The 17,954-nt window shown below is 40.3% G+C and overlaps 1 long non-coding RNA gene across 7 annotated transcripts; it reads right to left on the bottom strand.

Moving 5' to 3' along the window:
* Nucleotides 1-247: 247 nt before the first annotated feature.
* LOC147624920 (uncharacterized) lies at nt 248-17,695 on the bottom strand. 7 transcript variants are annotated; one of them, XR_015268888.1, is made up of 6 exons: nt 16,192-17,693; nt 15,299-15,459; nt 15,102-15,198; nt 1,918-2,610; nt 1,535-1,604; nt 248-636 (listed from the first exon to the last, which is right to left on the bottom strand). It is a non-coding gene; the product is annotated as an uncharacterized LOC147624920 (long non-coding RNA). The 7 variants fall into 7 exon arrangements; XR_015268892.1 differs by having other exon boundaries at nt 1,918-1,987; nt 16,192-17,686; XR_015268887.1 differs by having other exon boundaries at nt 1,535-2,610; nt 16,192-17,695.
* Nucleotides 17,696-17,954: the final 259 nt, after the last annotated feature.

Below are 17,954 nucleotides of genomic sequence, written 5' to 3'. Positions count from 1 at the left end.
TTTTTATACTTATATCCATAGACTTAAAATTAATGACACTTCATTAAGAAATCATAAATCATATTTATATTTCTAGGATAATTAATTATATTATTGTTTACACTTAAATATATATTTATACTTATATTATAATTATACTTACTTATGCTTATCTTTATTTTCTTACATATTAATGGGTTCGAAACATAGTAGGCTTTAAAAAACCACTACAATTTATGAAAATGAAATAAAATTCAATTTACAATACTTTTAGAGAAATAGTTTTTAATATTCACTTGGAAGAATAAGAATTACATGGACTCTACAATTTCAAGGATGTGTGGAGCAACACACTGCTTGCATGTTTTGCAATGTTCACTTCGACTCCCAACCTTTCTACCATCCAACTTGGAATAAAACTTACAAGGGGGATCATTGAACATGAGTTGGATTTCCTGCCTCAGAAAACTAAGGGGCCAATGACTTTCTACATTAACGCTAAAAGGTTCATGACCCTCCCAAATAATATTCACATCAATGAGTGCTGATGCATGCCATCTCACATGTCTTGGTCCAAGCTGAGTCACTCCCCTTGTCGAAGTTGCCACCTCCTATACTTGAAAGCAAATGCACAAAGTTTGTCTTGCAATGAAGTACCTGATAAAAAACAAACAACCAACATAAAAACAACAATCAACAATCAACAATCAACAACAAACATAAAAACATAAAAACAACAACAACAATCAACGATCGGTGTCTTGCAATGAAGTACTTAGGAATAAAAACTATAAACAATCAATAGCAATGTAATCTTACCTAAAGGTAACATCTGACATAGTGATTCTGCACTCAATGATATCATCATGGTGAGTTCTCTTGAGATGCATGACTCACCGAGTAACTGAGTCATCCAATCCTCAGATGGGCACTTGCATTGATACATAATCTTAGTTTTCTTTACCCTACATGCTTCTGACATGTCTAAGCTAGGATTATATCATTCCTGGGTGTCTAGACAATGGTGGTAGTGGAATGTACTCCAAACTATGTCTCTCTCCACAACATATGTGGAATCATAAAAGTAAACATTCTGAGATGCCAATTCGCTTGCACTCTTGTTGTCATAGATCAAGGCACCTATCTCTGCATCTAAAACATTTAGCTTTCCACTTAAGCACTCTACATTTTACCATTCATGTAGAGTTGATGGATATAAAGCTACAAGCAACAAACATGCTTGTATTAAAACTCTATCTAATAACCATGGACTCAAAGCATAAGAACACAAAGCACAGAGATATAAAGTTATTGTTAGGCTTATGTCTCGCACTGAAGTTGTCATGATGCACTCGAATCTCTTTGTGCATATAAACATGCTGAATGAAAGCCTCTGTTATTGTACCATTGGTACGTCTCCTGAACTCTATGATTCTATCTTTCCATTGTCTGTTGGGGTTTGTTACATGTTTGAGCTTGACCTTGAAACTCCCACTAGTACTTGGTCTCATTAAAATTCAATTTAACTTACTGTATTGATCAGGGATCCAATTACCTTTATCATCTCTCTTATTAAATACTTCCACTATGTGAATATTACTGATATTCCTCCTCCTTGAAGACATCTACAATAAAAAACAAAGCACCAAATTAACAAAGTTAGACTGCATGATTAATAAAGAGATATAAAGTTATTGTTAGGCTTATGTCTCGCACTGAAGTTGTCATGATGCACTCGAATCTCTTTGTGCATATAAACATGCTGAATGAAAGCCTCTGTTATTGTACCATTGGTACATCTCCTGAACTCTATGATTCTATCTTTCCATTGTTTGTTGGGGTCTGTTACATCTTTGAGCTTGACCTTGAAACTCCCACTAGTACTTGGTGTCATTAAAATTCAATTTAACTTACTGTATTGATCAGGGATCCAATTACCTTCATCATCTCTTCTATTAAACACCTCCACTGTGTGAGTATTACTAATATTCCTCCTCCTTGAAGACATCTACAATAAAAAACAAAGTACCAAATTAACAAAGTTAGACAGCATGATTAATAAATATCTATGTTAAGATTGTAAGAAACAAATAAACATTATAACAACAAGAAATAAACAGCAACCTATTGCTTTGATTCACATAACATATAACCTTGTTGCTTACAACCTATGAAAATGAACATAAACACATCAAGACAAAACATAAACAAATCCTAAACCTATGATCATTCCTCAAGTATTTTATGCCACTTAAAATCAAGATAGTTATCTGTGGTGTAGAGAAGATTATAAGCAACAAATAAAGATTAAAACAACAGGAAATAAACAGTGACTTACTGCTTTGATTTGCACAATCTTGTTGCTCACAACCTTGCTCATGTGAAAATAAACAACAACACATCAAGACAAAACATAAACAAACCTATCTTACATCAAGACAAAACATAGACAAATCCTAAACATATATATGATCATTACTCATGAGAATTTGATGCCGCTTCAGATCAAGATAGCTATTTGTGGCACAAAGAAGAGAAAGTTCATGTGAGAAAATGTACATAACTCATAGAGGTTTTGTCCAAATGAGATGAAATTTTATGAGGAGAGAGCTATGGTGGAGAATAACATACCTGTAAAATTTCATGAAGAAAGAACTAGAGTTGTAGAAGATATGGCGAAATAGAATTCCGTTAAAAAAAGGGGGGAAATGAAAAGGTAGTGAAATGCAAAAGGAGGGAAAGTAAAAAGTTAAACATTAAAAAAGGGAAAAAATAAAATTCGATTTTCAAACTTCCATGTGCTGACCACAAGGTACATCTGACATGAAAGATATGGAATCTGACATGAAATCTGACATTTCTCTATTTTTTTAAGATATGGGCTCTATTATTTTATTTTCTTAAGAGATTTGGGCAAAGATATGATAAAAAGATCCATGTTACATGGATCTAGAATCCCAGCTCTCTCATTGGTCAGGCCAATCCTTTTTTATTCACTCCGTAAGGGACAAAATGGAGAGTCCATATTTCTCCTAATGTGTGATTGCACACAGAATGCAAGTCAGCAAATCACAGTCATTAAGTGGACCAGGAGAGTCTTCTTGTGTTGGGTCTGTTGATAAACCATGGAGTGGCAAAGTGCGTTAAAATACTAGTCCTAAAAATGCAGTTGGTACAACGTGGAAAGGCAAAGAGAAGGTTTGGTATACCCGACATTTTTGCAGGCCATTCTTATGTTGATGGGAGAGTCTAGTGGCTTGCAAAGAGAGCCTTGATGATGAGCATGGGATTCTAAATATTAGAACACCTGGTGTAAGAAAGGCAAGAGAAGCTGCAAAAATGTAAGGTAGTGATCATGGATAATGTAGGTCAGGGAGATTTAGAAAACCTATTCATAGGTTGACATATGATGGTTATGTGGCTCATCATTATGCATATATGGCTAATGTTGTGCAAGTAAGATGTTGAACCCACATGTCTTGAGAAGCTATTGGGAATGCCATGGATGAAGAAATGGCTGCATTGGATGCAAATGAGACTTGGAAGTTGGGACGTGCTGCCATTGCCTGAGGACAAGAAGACTATTGGATGCAAGTGGGTGTACAAAATAAAGCACAACTCAAATGGAAGTATTAGTAGGTATAACACAAGATTGGTTTGCCAAAGGTTATGCTCAAACTTATGGCATTGATTATGAGGAGACCTTCAGCCCCCTTGCCAAGATGGAAACCATGAGAGCTGTTATTGTAGTGGGTGCATCAAAAGGATGGGTTTTACATCAAATGGATGTTAAGAATGCGTTCTTGCATGGTGATTTGCAAGAAGTGTATATGGATCAGCCCCACTAGGTTATGAAGATGTGGGTCACCCTAATTTTGTATGCAAGTTGCGTAAAGCTTTATATGGCTTGAAACAGGCACCGAGAGCATGGCATGATAAGATAGCACAATATCTTCTCACCATTGGCTTTCATGTGATAGATGCTGATCATTCACTCTATGTGAGGAAGAGTGATAAGGGCCTTATGGTGGTCATCATAATCTATGTGGATGACTTGATTGTTGGGGGTGACAGTGGAGAGGAAGTTGAGAGTGTGAAATGTCTCCTTAAGCAAAAATTTGACATGAATGATTTGGGTGAGATGAGAAACTTTCTTGGCATTGAGGTTATTGGGACGCCCGAAGGCATATGGCTATCACAAAGGTAGTATGCATTGGACATGCTATCCAAATATGGTATGGTTGGTTGTAAGCCAATTTAGATGCCATTAGATTCAAATGGCAAGTTGAGTGTAGTTACGGGTGAGATTTTGGAGAACCCCACTATGTACAGGAAGATAGTGGGTAGCTTGATCTACATGATGATCACCATGCCAGATTTGAACTATGTAGTTGGATTGCAGAGTCAATTTATGCAAGTTCCTCGAAAGCCACATTTGGATGGTGTGAGACGCACATTGTGCTATGTAAAGTCTACAGTAGATTATGGTCTCTTTTTATGAGGCTGGTACAGAGTTACAGGTGTTTGGATACACCGATGTAGATTGGGTTGGTAGTTTCGCATCTACTAGTGGATTTATATTTTCCTTTGGGAGTAGTGCTATGACATGGAGAAACAAGAAGCAGCCAACAATTGCCCTGTTGAGTATGGAGGGGACTATAGGGGTGCTGCAATGGCAGTATGTAAGATAGCTTGGTTCTGCAAACTACTTTGGTGATTTGGGGTTGTAGGTTGATAGACAAAGTTGACAAGTGTTTGTGACAACCTTAGTAGTATATAGTTGGCGAGGAACCCAATTTTTCATGCATGGACCAAACACATAGAGGCCCACTATCACTTCATCAAAGAGAGGGTAGCTGGAGACATTGATCTCATGTATGTTAGCATAGAGGAGCAAGTAGTTGACATTTTCACAAAAGCGTGGGAGGAGAGAAGCTTCGTATATTCCTGACTATGCTTGGAGTTCTAGAGATGGAGTTGAGCTTGAGGGGGAGTGTTGAGATGTCAAGCTCAACATGAGCTGACACTTATGATATGCGTGGGTGACCGTTTTCGCTACTTATAAGCATCACTGGCATGTTTGATAGAATGCTGACATGATAGATCTTCGCTAGTGGTTCTACAACTGGACTACACTAGGTACTAGTCCACCACTAAGTTATGGCATACTTATCTTGCCATATCACTCACTTAGCATCACTCACTTAGCATGTTCACATTATGGACCGCATGTACATAGTACTTTAGTACTTATATTGTATTTTCCTTATCTTTTGGTAGAACCCTTTTGTTGTGAAGCTTTGTTGTGAAGAAGAAGAAGAATAAATTTTTAGGCTCTCATCTTGTGTGTTCTCTTCTGGGGTTTGTGTGAGTGTGTGCTTGCAAGAGCTCAAGCTCTCTTACTCCCTGCGTCTTTTTAGTAAAAGGACAATAATGTACTCTCTGTGCTAACCACTCAATCTTTGAAGATGAAGAATTGTCTACAGAGAGAGAGAGAGACAGAGAGACAGAGAGACAAAGAGAGGAATAAGATAGGTCTTTGGAATAATAACATACATAATAATTTTGTTAGTTGGTCAATACCAACAATTAATTTTAAGTATTAAGCAAGCATACAAATAAAAGTCATAGTGTGTAAAAACCTTGATAAATATGTCGAAAGTGTTGGTATACCCCAATGCACATATTGAGATGCTTATATTGATGCATATATTGACTCTAGATAAAATTTATACTGATGGCCAAGAAACATAAACCCAAGAATAGTTCTCCTCTTTTTTCCCTTTTCAATATTCAATTTTTGAAAATCTCATCTTGTCCCTCTTCTCTCGCATAGGTCCTCCCATCATTCTCTTCCTCATCCTCTCCCTCTTGGGTTTCCTATGTGCTAGGGTTAGGGTTTCTCATGTGTTAGGGTTAGGGTTTTTTAAAAGTTTTGTAGGTTTTTTAAAATTTTAAGTTTTGGGTTTTTTTTTGAGTTTTGCAGGATCCTCTTCTCCTTCTTCTCTCGTGCAGGCCCTCTCAATCCTATACCCTCATCTCTCATGCAAGCCACATTCTCTCCCTTTTGTAGGCTATGTGTTAAGGTTAGGGTTTTTTTAAGTTTTGGGTTTCCTATGTGTTAGGTTTATGGTTTTTTGAGTTTTGTAGGCTCCTCTTCTCTTGTGTAGGCCCTCTCTCAACCCTAAATTCGCATTCTCTCCCTTGTGAGCATGTAAGGGTTTCCTATGTGTTAGGTTTAGTTTTTTTTTAAAGTTTTGTAGTTTTTTTTTTAATTTTAAGTTTTGGGTTTTTCAAGTTTTGCAAGTTTTTCCTCTTAGGTTTGGTAGCACCACACTGCAGATATTTAGGCCCCCCCAGTAATCCACCACGAGTAAGAGACTATCTTTTACATCATCTTTCTTATCATGGTTATGGTTTTGTTGCAGCACCCAGAGTGCTTGGGAGTTTATTATTTGGGAACATGCATAAGCATGCCATAAGCAAATGTTTTCTTGTTTATTTTTGGTTCTTTATTTTTAGGTTATATTTGTTGAAGCTTAGAAGCAAGCCAGCTCTTCACAAGCAAGCATGCTCTCCACAGGTAAGCCTTGAACACACCATATTTTCTTATGACGCACCCCCAAGTGCTATGGGAGCATTTTTTTTTATTTGTTTTATGTACTATTGATTTTAGACTGTATGCATGGTCTAATGAGTGGATTCTATTGTGTCGTCTATGCATAAGACTCTATGTATAGTTATGCATAAGGCTTTATGCATCGAGACTATTGCATAGAGTCTAGATACATAGTATTATGCATAGAGTCTATTACGTAGACTTATGCATAAGACTCTATGCATAGAGTATGTTCATAATCTTATTTATAGTATTATGCATAGAGTCTATGTCTATCGTGTAGTCTTATGCATCGAGTCTATACATAAGAGTATTATGCATAGGTTTTTCTATCATGGTCTCTATGCATGTAGAGAATATTATGCATAAGACACTATGCGATAGTATTATGCATAGAGTCTATGCATAGTCTATGTATAAGAATATATGTACAGTCTTATACATAGGTTTTTCCCTCATGGCCCCTATGCATGCATAATCTTATGCATAGAGTCTATGTATAGTCTTATGTATAAGAGTCTATGCATAAGACTCTATGCATAGTCTTATACATAAGAGTCCTTGCATAGTCTTATGCTTAAGACTCTATTGCATCATCTTATGCATAAGACTCTATGCATAACCCTTTTTCATATGACTCTATGCTCTAAGTCTATGATCATTTTTCTTTTTGTATCCATGATTTTTAAAATTCAGCCATGTATGCATGTATTGCTTATGTATTTTTTTAAGGTTTTTACAATCTTCCTTGAGCTCTCTTCATTTCTGGTAAGAGACCTCCACCACCATGCTCTTTGCCATTGCACCCAGGGTTCTTGGGAAAAATTTATTTCAAAATATATTTTTTTTTCATATCTATGGACTCGCCTCCTAGATTGTAGTTAGTAGGATGAGATCTGGGACATCTTCCAGATGCTCTTCCTTGAGCAGTGGGAGGTAGCTAGACTAGAGTTTGGCACACCTAGTCCATCGTCTCGCACCATAAACAACCAAGCTAACAACATAGGGAGTTTGTGCTGTAGGTCTAGAGACAGAGTGGTAGCAATCCACCATAGATGCATTATTAGTGGCAGTGGTGGTGGTGGTGGTGGTGGTGGTATTGGTGGTTGTTGTTGTGGTGGTGGGACCGATCGTTGTGCTGCACCTTGTGATCAAGAGAGACCTGGCAGTGCTTTGGTTAAGACCACTCTGCCTCCCCCACTCCAAGCTTCGTACTCCTATCACTTCTTAGTCTCCATATGCTCGTAGTTCTTGCTCTATAGAACCTATAGGCTATTCTTATCGGTGTTACAATGATGGATCCATCATTGAAGATGGTGCAGGTGCTATCGTCTTGATGTGTATGTGTCAACTCCTATCGGTTCAATTTTTCCATGATATCCTTACGAAGTGGAAGGACTAACCCAATGAAAAGAAGAGATAGATCGTTGAGATGAACTCTCTATTGAGAGTTTCCATAGCTAAACAAGGCTGCAAAGTTTAGTAGAAAGTGGATGCTATAGAGGACGATGGCCACCATGAGCCATCAAAGGTCAGAGGTAGGAGATGCAATTAAAGAGGGCAAAAATATGTCCATGTATCCCAATGCAGATTCATGATTGAAGGAAGGCTAGGGTTGAGATACTTGACATCCCCAACTAGTATAAGCAACTTGGGAGATTCACTTATAAAGTATGTAACCTATCATTTGAGTTCAAGAGAAGGATATTTTTATTTAATTTTTTGAGAGAAATTTATTTACAAAGGCATCATTAATAGGATTTTGAAAAAATTTACAACTTTGTATTTAAAAAGGGTTAATTTTAAATTTGCAAAATCTATAGATAAGGAGTTTTAGATATAGGCCTTGAATGCACGTGATATACTAGGTTTACATGTAGTGAACTCCCTAAGATAAGCAATAATGAGAGGCAACTAGAGCACATCTCTCAAAGGTTAGGGGCTTCTCTTCTCGGTAGGCATGGGTGACGGTGCCGCCCAGACGCTTCCATGCATGACTTTGTAAGTGAATCTCCATGTGTTTATGCATAGCTTCTACCGTATGTGTGCTCGATTGTCTTTGATGAGTGTATGTAGAAGGAGACAAATCGTCGTGTCTGTACACAAGACGAGTACGATTATGCATGTAGACACGGAACATCTACATTTCTTGAGAAGCTAGAGTGAGAAAGGCATCTAATTAATTGGGCCCATGTTGTCACCTGCACAAGTATATTCCCTTGCTAATTAAGTTTTCAACTTATGGTTTGCTAGCATGTAGCTTATGGTTTGCCTATATTTGTGTAGGGAATTTTGAAAGAGGTTCACACTGATGACGAGAAAGAGGAAGGAGGTGATGGTGGGAATGATAACAAGTAGATATGATATTTTTTATGAATGTTTTTTTGTAAGATCTTGGCACTAATCTTTTGTAACATAACAATGTAAATGATGCTCTCAGCAATAAAAATATGATCATATTTGTGTGTAAAAGTATGTCTTTCTTCTGAATATGTTTCCTTCAGTCTCTCTAAAATCTAAGTACCTTTTGTGGCACCGAAAGTAGAATAGGATAGATTGGGGATGGAGGAGTCGCTAGCCCATGTATGTTCTATTCATCCCAATCTGCGAATGCCAACCCTAGTCTGTCCTATTGTACCAAAAAATTATACAGAGTCAGTAAAATTGTCAGAATGACCGAGGATATAAGCATCGATTTTAACCAGAGTCGGTAATACCATCTTTATATGCATCAATATATTCATGATCCAATGCCTATATTGAGATGGTTCTTTCTGTTGCCATATATATATAGGCAGTGATGTGTGTGAACACACTTAGGACCGCCGGGGCACTTTTTCCCTCTTTAGGAGGTTCTTTCCCCCGGCTTGTATATACGCCCATCATTCTAGGGCTAACTTATCTTTTGTACATTGACACAATCTAATACACTTGGTGTTGTGTGCATTCTTGCTTCTTCTTCTCCAAGCTTTGTGTGCTTTCCTGCAACCCTAATCCAACAATTGGTATCAGAGCAGGCATTGGCTCCCAGGGCTACGCCGCTAGTATCCTCCGACTCACGTTCTCCGATTGAGGTGAGTTTTCACGAGCGCTTGCAGGTCCCTATACTCTGAATTTGCATCTGAGGTCATTTCGGGCTCCGTTTTTGCATTTCAAGTTCTGCACAGGTGTTTTCGTCATTTTCTGCAGAAATTTCGACAGTGCAGTTTTCTGCAAAACAGGCATACGTGTTCTATTGTGGACCGTGCTACATAGCACAAGTTGTCTTCTGTTCAATCTTTGCTTCATTACAGGTAGCTTTTGCATCAGTTTCAGTCAGTGGCCATGGCTGATAACAACAATGATGTATTTCGCATGTTGTCTGCTGAAAGACAAACTGGATGGAGACAGCAACTACCCACTTTGGGCATACATGATGCAGCATGTTTTGGTTGCAAAAGGAGTGTGGAACATTGTGCAGGGTATGGATGTACGTCCAGGTTCTGTGGATGTAGGATCTGTTGAGGATGTTGTAGGTTCTAGCAGCTCTACTGTTGCTGCTGTTTTACCACTGCTGAACAAGCTCGTTGGGATAGTAAAGATGTGCAGGCTCATGCCTTGATTGTACTTTCTATCAAACGTAACATCACCCCACATATTCGTTTAGCTAAAACAGCAAAACAGGTTTGGGATATTCTAGCTGGTTTGTATGCAGGTCGTAATGAGGCAAAAATCGCTTACCTGCGTAAAGAGGGCGTAAAGAGCTAGAATTGAAGATTATGCAAGAAGATGATGACAGGAATGTTTTTCTTGCTGAGATTAAAGATCTCAAAGAACAGTTGATTTCTGCAGGTGAGATTATTCCTGATCATTCTCTTGTGCAGACTGTTCTTGATGCTTTACCTGAGACATATCAGACTTTTGCTTCCATGTGGAGACTTCTTAATGAGGACAGACCTGATGCTGTCAAGTATGATACTTTAGTCAACAAGCTCTTGCAAGAAGCGCAGTCCAGGCAAAACAGGGCCAGGTAGCGTGCAGTTGATCAAGCATTTATTGCTTCCCAGTAGCAGAGAAAAAGTGGTAAGGTAGCCCCTTCCACTGTTTCTTCTCCTATTAGTAGGTCTGCAACTTCTTCTCCTTCCACAGGTAGCAACAATAAGTCTGAGAAGGCTCTTGATAAAGGCAAGAAAAAGACCAGGTACAACTATTGTAAGGCAAATGATCATGTCATTAAGAATTGCCCTAAGCTAAAGGCTAAAGAGGCAAAGAAGAAAGAGTCAAATGCAGCCACAATAGCGGATGCTTCTACAAATGCAGATTCTGCAAATATTGTGCAGGATACAGAATGGGCGTTTAGCGTGTATTGCCAGTATGACCCATCTGTACATGATGCATGTTTGGCAATTTCTGTTGACTCTCATGTATGGTATTTTGACAGTGGTGCTACAAAGCACATTACCTCGCATCGTGATATGTTCACTTCTCTTGAGGCTGTCCCTAATGGGAATACTGTCACATGTGCCAATAATGCTTCTTACCCAGTGAAGGGCATTGGTAAAATGCTTCTTACCCAGTGAAGGGCATTGGTAAAATTATGCTTACTGCTGCAAATGGTAGCGCTTTCACACTTTCAGATGCTTTGTATGTGCCAGGGATAAAGAAGAATCTATTGTCTGTCTCTGCGCTTGCTAGACTTGGATTTGTAGTCAAATTTGTGGATGACAGATGTACTGTTCATGATTTGACTTCTGGTGATACGATTATTGTATCTGGCACCTTGTTTTGTGGGCTGTATAGGCTCAATTCTTATGACAAGTGTGTGGAAGATTCAGCAAATGCAGTTTCTGATGGAAAGGCAGTTTCAGATGCAAAACTATGGCATGCTCGTTTTGGTCATCTAAACTTTGCTAGTTTGCTGCGTTTGCAGAAATTTAATATGGTTGCTTCATTGCCCCCTCTTGAGGCACCATTGAAACATGTTTGTGAAGGCTTTATTTTGGGCAAAATGCAGCTTTCTGCGTTTCCAAAGGATGGTTCTGTGCGGGCCACTCGCAAATTGCAGCTTGTACATAGTGATGTATGTGGGCCTATGCAAACTCCGTCATTTGGTAAACACTTGTACTTCGTGACTTTCATTGATGATTACTCAAGGCATGCATGGGTATATCCACTGAAGGCAAAGTCCAAAGTGTTTTTGTGCTTCAAACAGTTTATGCTTATGGTTGAAAATATATCCAATTGTATTGTGGGCACCCTCCGTTCTGATCGAGGGGGGGAGTACATGTCTAAAGAGTTTGATGCATTTCTGGCTAGTCGTGGGATAAAACACCAATGTACAGTGCCGTATACCCCTCAGCAAAATGGTGTTGCTGAGAGGAAGAACAGGTCACTTATGGAGATGGCACGATGTATGGTCAAGAGCCAAGCTTTGCCACATGCGTTTTGGCTTGAGGCTATCATGTGTGCTGCATATGTACTCAACAGGTGTCCCACTAAGGCCTTGCAGTCTATTACTCCATACGAAGCTTGGCATGGCAGGAAGCCTTCTATTGGTCATTTGCGTGTCTTTGGTTGCTTGGCCTATGCTTTAGTGCCTGTGCAACAACGTAGAAAATTGGATGATAAGGATGTCAAATGTATTTTTGTTGGTTACAGTGCTGAAAGCAAGGTTACAGATTGTATCATCTGCAGTCAAAGTGTATCTTGATTAGTCGAGATGTTGCTTTTGTGGAAGATGCTGTGCAGCCCTTGTTATCATGTACCAAAGAGATAGGTGTGAGCTCACGGGATGTATTTGATACATTGTTGCCTCTCTTTACAGGTGGGAATTCAAATGTAAGTCCTAATGAGGTAAATATTCAGCCTATGCAGATTTCAAACGACATCATAGATCAGCCTATTTCTGATGCAGATGTAATTCATGAGGATAGGGCTGAAAATGAGCAGGCTAGAGGTATGCCTAAATGGCTGGTGCAAACCTTGCGTGATAGTAAGATTGATGCACCTATGACTAGTCATACTCGTTCAGGTTTTTAGCATGCCTCTTATACATCAGATTATTATGCTTTGGCTGTGTCTAGTATGTGTGAAGAGGAAGAACCTCTTTCATTTGATGAGGCACAAAATTCAAAAAATTGGTTGGCTGCAATGCAAAGTGAATATGATGCTATAATGAAGAATGGTACATGGTCTTTGTGTGATTTGCCTATTGGTAAAAAGGCCATTGGACGTAAGTGGGTTAGTTGAAACGAAAGCTAGATGGTAGTGTTGATCGCTATAAGGCTAGACTTGTTGCAAAGGGTTATGCTCAAGAAAAGGGCATTGATTTTGATGAGACCTTTGCTCCCACTTGTCGTATGACTACCATTCGTAGCATTTGTGCATTGCAGCTCATAATGGTTGGAATGTACATCAGCTGGACATAAAGACTGCGTTCTTGAATGGAGATTTGCATGAGGAGGTGTATGTATCGCAGCCTCGTGGTTTTGTTCAAAGAGGGCAGGAAAACAAAGTGTGCAGGTTAAAAAAGGCTTTATATGGTTTAAAGCAAGCTCCACGAGCTTGGTATGAAAAGATACATGCATATTTGACTGCACATGGTTTTCAGAATAGTCCAACAGAAAGCACTTTGTATGTTAAACATGTGGATGATGTACATCTAATCATTGCTCTCTATGTCGATGACATGCTGCTCACAGGACCAAATGAAAGTCATATTGCTGATTTTAAGGCTGATTTGAATGCCTCTTTTGAGATGTCAGATTTGGGGCATTTGCATCATTATTTGGGGATACAATTTAAGCAGTGTGATGGAGGTATTGCTTTGTGTCAGACAAAGTATATTGAGACATTGTTGCGGAGATTTGGCCTTGAAGACTGCAAGCCTATTGCTACTCCAATGGAGACAGGTCTGAAGTTGAGTCTTCATGATGCTGGAGATCACTTTGATGTCACACTCTATCAGACAGCTGTTGGGTGCCTCATTTATGTATGCATTACGAGGCCGGACATTTAGTTTGCAGTCTCAGAGGTGAGCAGGTTTATGCATAGCCCAGGGTCTCAGCATTGGAAGGCAGTTAAACGCATCTTTCGCTACTTGAGTGGCACCATACATCTTGGGTTGTTTTATCCCAAGGGGGGATCATTGCCGCCAGATTTGCATGCTTTTTCGGACTCAGATTGGGCTGGTTGCTATGACACAAGAGTGTCTGCTGCCAGATTTGCATGCTTTTTCGGACTCAGATTGGGCTGGTTGCTATGACACAAGAGTGTCCACAAGTGGTTTTTGTTTCATGCTCGGTAGCTCATGCATATCTTGGTTGAGCAAGAAGCAACCTACTGTGGCCACTTCGAGTTGTGAAGCTGAGTACAGGGCAGCTTTCACAGCTACGGTTGAGTGTGTGTGGCTCAGACGGCTTATGGCTGACTTGGGTGTTGGACAGGAGTCTGCCACCTCTATCTTCACTGACAGTCAGAGCGCATTGGCAGTTGCGAGAAACCCAGTTTTTCATGCTCGCACAAAGCACATTGAGGTGCATTATCACTATGTCAGGGAGAGACTCTCAGCAGGAGAGATCAGCTTGGCCTATGTGCCAACATAGGACAACCTCACCGATCTTTTCACAAAGGCGCTTCCTCGTGAGAAGTTCGAAGCTTTCTGCAAAGCTTTGGGCTTGCTCCCCTTTGTGGATTGATCTACTTCGGGCATGGCACTCCCCTATACATGAGTGCTAGCTCTCGTTCACACCATCACTCCTAGGGGGGATTTGTTGCCATATATATAGGTAGTGATGTGTGTGAACACACTTAGGACCGCCGGGGCACTTTTTTCCTCTTTAGGAGGTTTTTTCCCCCGTCTTGTATATACGCCCATCATTCTAGGGCTAACTTATCTTTTGTACATTGACACAATCTAATACACTTGGTGTTGTGTGCATTCTTGCTTCTTCTTCTCCAAGCTTTGTGTGCTTTCCTGCAACCCTAATTCCAACACTTTCGACACTTATACCGACATATTTTTTGACACTTACCAACACCGCCCGCTTTTTCCGATGCCTATATCGATAGTCGTGTACTGATGAAGAGAGAGATTAAAGGGAAAAAAAAGATCTTAAGTGGTATGGATTTCAGTATGGGGTCATTCCCTTGTAGTGTTCACACTATAGCGAGCTTGGAGTTTCGGTTGCTAGGTGAGAATTTGCTCTTCTTAAAGCTTGATTTGGAGCTAACATGGCTTCAGAAGTTCCCACATCAACTTGGGAGTTGATTAACCCAACCTGCTCTTCTTAAAGCTTGATTTGGAGCTAACATGGCTTAGAAGTTCCCACATCAACTTGGGAGTTGATTAACCCAACCGGCATAGGAAAGATGATTCAAGAGCTTATGCCAATTTTCTCCTCATCTCTTGGTCATTGAGCTTTTTGGTTTTCACATTTAAACTCATTAATTAAAAAACTTGAAAATTGATTGATTAGGTGAAATTAATTCTAGTTGATAAACCCAAAGCAACTGAGAAACTTACAAATGTAAGACGAATTGTACTGGATCTCAGCCATATCCGATCGACTTGTGTTTAGGGAATGCGCGTGGGAGCTTCATGTATCAAGGACGGCCTACTGCTGCAATGCAGCAAAAACAAGTAATCAGAGTGAGAGAGGGAAAGAGTGCTCTTAGCAGGAATGCAGAGGAAGCGTTGAAGTCAAGTCAGAAAAGAATTACTCTTAAGGTTCTGGCGGCGGTGCAGGTTGACGAGTACGCCAAAAGTCAGTGAACGACTTGCTTGAAATTCACTTGGACAGTGCAGGTTGCAGGCAGTAACTGTGGAACCCTGATTACTTACGCAGCATATTGCACTTCTCCCGCATTAAGCAAGCTAATGTCTGAGCACATAAATAAATTGGGTGAAAATAGAGTTTGATTACACGCTGTCTGCGTCCGGTTCACGTTAAAGCTGGGCCGCATCTCTCTCTCTCTCTCTCAAAAGAGATTTGAGGGTGCGCAGTTAAGAAGTGAGCCGACAGGAGCTCGAAGCTCGACCTGTTTGAATTTCCTAGCCTATACTCGGAGAAACTTGGAAGCTCCATTCATGTGGCTGTAAGACTTGCAGTTAGGTTCTCACGTGTCAGTTCTTCAGAAAATACCTAGTTAATGGATTTATCGCTAACGTATCTTAAAACAGAATTGAAACTTATCTGGAAAAAAAAACAGAATTTAAACTGTTAACAGAATTGAAACTGTGAACATATGGAAATCTCACCAATAAGATATAAAAAATAAGAGACTTATTGTCTCACATGCTGAATTCTTGCAGGTTAATTAAGGTTTGAACATCTCGCGTAGGCTCGAATGTGCGAAAAAAAAAGACCTTCACGGCCCAACAAATGGTGAAAAAACTCCATTTCTAAATATTGGAGGTATTTTTATAATAATTTGAAGATATTTATAACTGAAACAAACAAAAGTCTTACAATTACAAAACCTTCAACTTTAAAACTGGCACTAATTCTTTCACGAGTGCAAAATGCACTATATACCCGTGGTTTTTTTTTTTTGGCAAGTAAGCGTAGGCATGGCATAATATATATATATATTCACATGAGTTTTGAGTTTACCTATGGGTAGTTGTGAATGCGGGGTAGACTGTGGGGCTGAGCTTGCAATCCGGTGACAGAAGAATAGAGAGCACGCTCACCCACAGGCCGTATCTGAATGTGGAAGAATGTGCTCTCTATCTTCTGTCAACAGCGTGAGATTTGGACAACTCAAGATTAAAAAACTCGCCATCGCTAGCTAGTATATTGGTGCCGTAGCTCTAGTCATTAGATTGCTGCACACCTAATATGGAGAAATAATCAGGGAATCGGCTTTAATAAGCTGGGTCGAGGATACTGATCATCTGAAAAAAGAAAAGAAGGGCAAACATGGCCCCCAGAAAAAGAAGCAGAATCAGGCAACGACAGAGCTCATGGGACAACATATATTATACATATAAAACTAATTTGCTACTAATATCGATGGCCCTCTCCTTTGCAGAAGAGCGGCGCTGATCATTTTACAGGCGCAGCAGCTAATATATTGTGTTGGCGTAGTTTGGGCCATTCCCGCACTAGTCGCATTCGCACATTATACACATCAGAGCTTTATGGAAAAGCTTTCCTCTCCACTCTTGACCACAAAAGCCCCCATCATCATCAAGCAGCAAATAGATGCAGGGACCACCCATTTATCTCTTGGACAAAAGGGTTACACACTGCTTTTCTAAAGGACATGCGCTTCGTCACACAGGTTAAGATGCGTACAGGCGAGTGAGTCGAAGTCCTAATTTTTCAAGCTGGAGCTAATAAATTATTAGGGCAGGACTAAATGTAATATATTTTGCGACACCAGCTAGGTACGCCGATTAATCGCAGTCCGCATGAAGGCTGCCCGGTCGATTCGGAAATTAGCTGCAGAAATGAGCAAGTGATATATCATCGATCATCATTCTTACCCTGGATGGACTAGCAGCTAGGAGCATTAGCAAGCAGATCGATGACGCGTCATCTCACGAGAGACTAATTAATTGTGCTCCAAGCACCCTCCCCGCCCGTCACGCCGGCCGGGACACCTATAACAAGCACACCTGAACGAACTGCCATCTGATCTCTCTCTCTCTTTCTCTGGTAACGCATGCGCATGCCACACTACCTACCTACATGGATGTCTGTTTTTACGAGGCTTCCATCGTACTTTTTCTTGCGACACGCTTTGTAAGCCGTGCAGGGTTGCCCTAAACTGCATGGCGGTAACAATTGCAAGTTCCAACAGACTATGAGCTTCTCGAATGAGAAATTAAGGAACACAGCGGTAGTCCATTTGATCTAGGATAGTTTGAGTCTATGAGACGCGAGAGAGAGAGAGAGAGAGAGAGGAGAGGAGAGGAGAGGAGAGGGCCACAACTCCCGGCGGGTGGTGGGTATTTCGAAGGTCATTAGTCAGAACGCCGTAAACACAGCGATGTGTAGCGTAAAGGTGTGTGGCAATGCATGGTGAAGCTGGTGGCGATGTCAGTGTAGTTGAGCATGAAAGAGATGGGCAGTACTGGGCGGGAAGCTGTAGGCTGCACATGCATACCACCAACAACAAATTATGCTCGTGCTATAGGGCCGGATGCAGGCGCCCTTATCATGATGATAAAAGGAAGGAAGAGATCACGGACCGAATAGGAGGATGGTCATGGGAATGTCCCCGCCCCCCAACAAACAAAGACTTTCTTCGATGCTCTTCACCCGTGACGTGAATTAGGCGGCAATTGCGAGCTGCCAGAAGCACTAACAGCAGCAGCAGCAGCATGAGCATGGGGACGACGGTGGTGTGCTGGATATGCAATGCATGC

The sequence above is a fragment of the Cibotium barometz genome, chromosome 24, assembly GCF_041138505.1.
Source record: "Cibotium barometz isolate CiBa-2024 chromosome 24, ASM4113850v1, whole genome shotgun sequence".
Taxonomy (NCBI): Eukaryota; Viridiplantae; Streptophyta; class Polypodiopsida; order Cyatheales; family Cibotiaceae; genus Cibotium; species Cibotium barometz.
The sequence above is the reverse complement of the archived record's forward strand: the minus strand, read 5'-3'. Positions and strand labels throughout refer to the sequence as shown.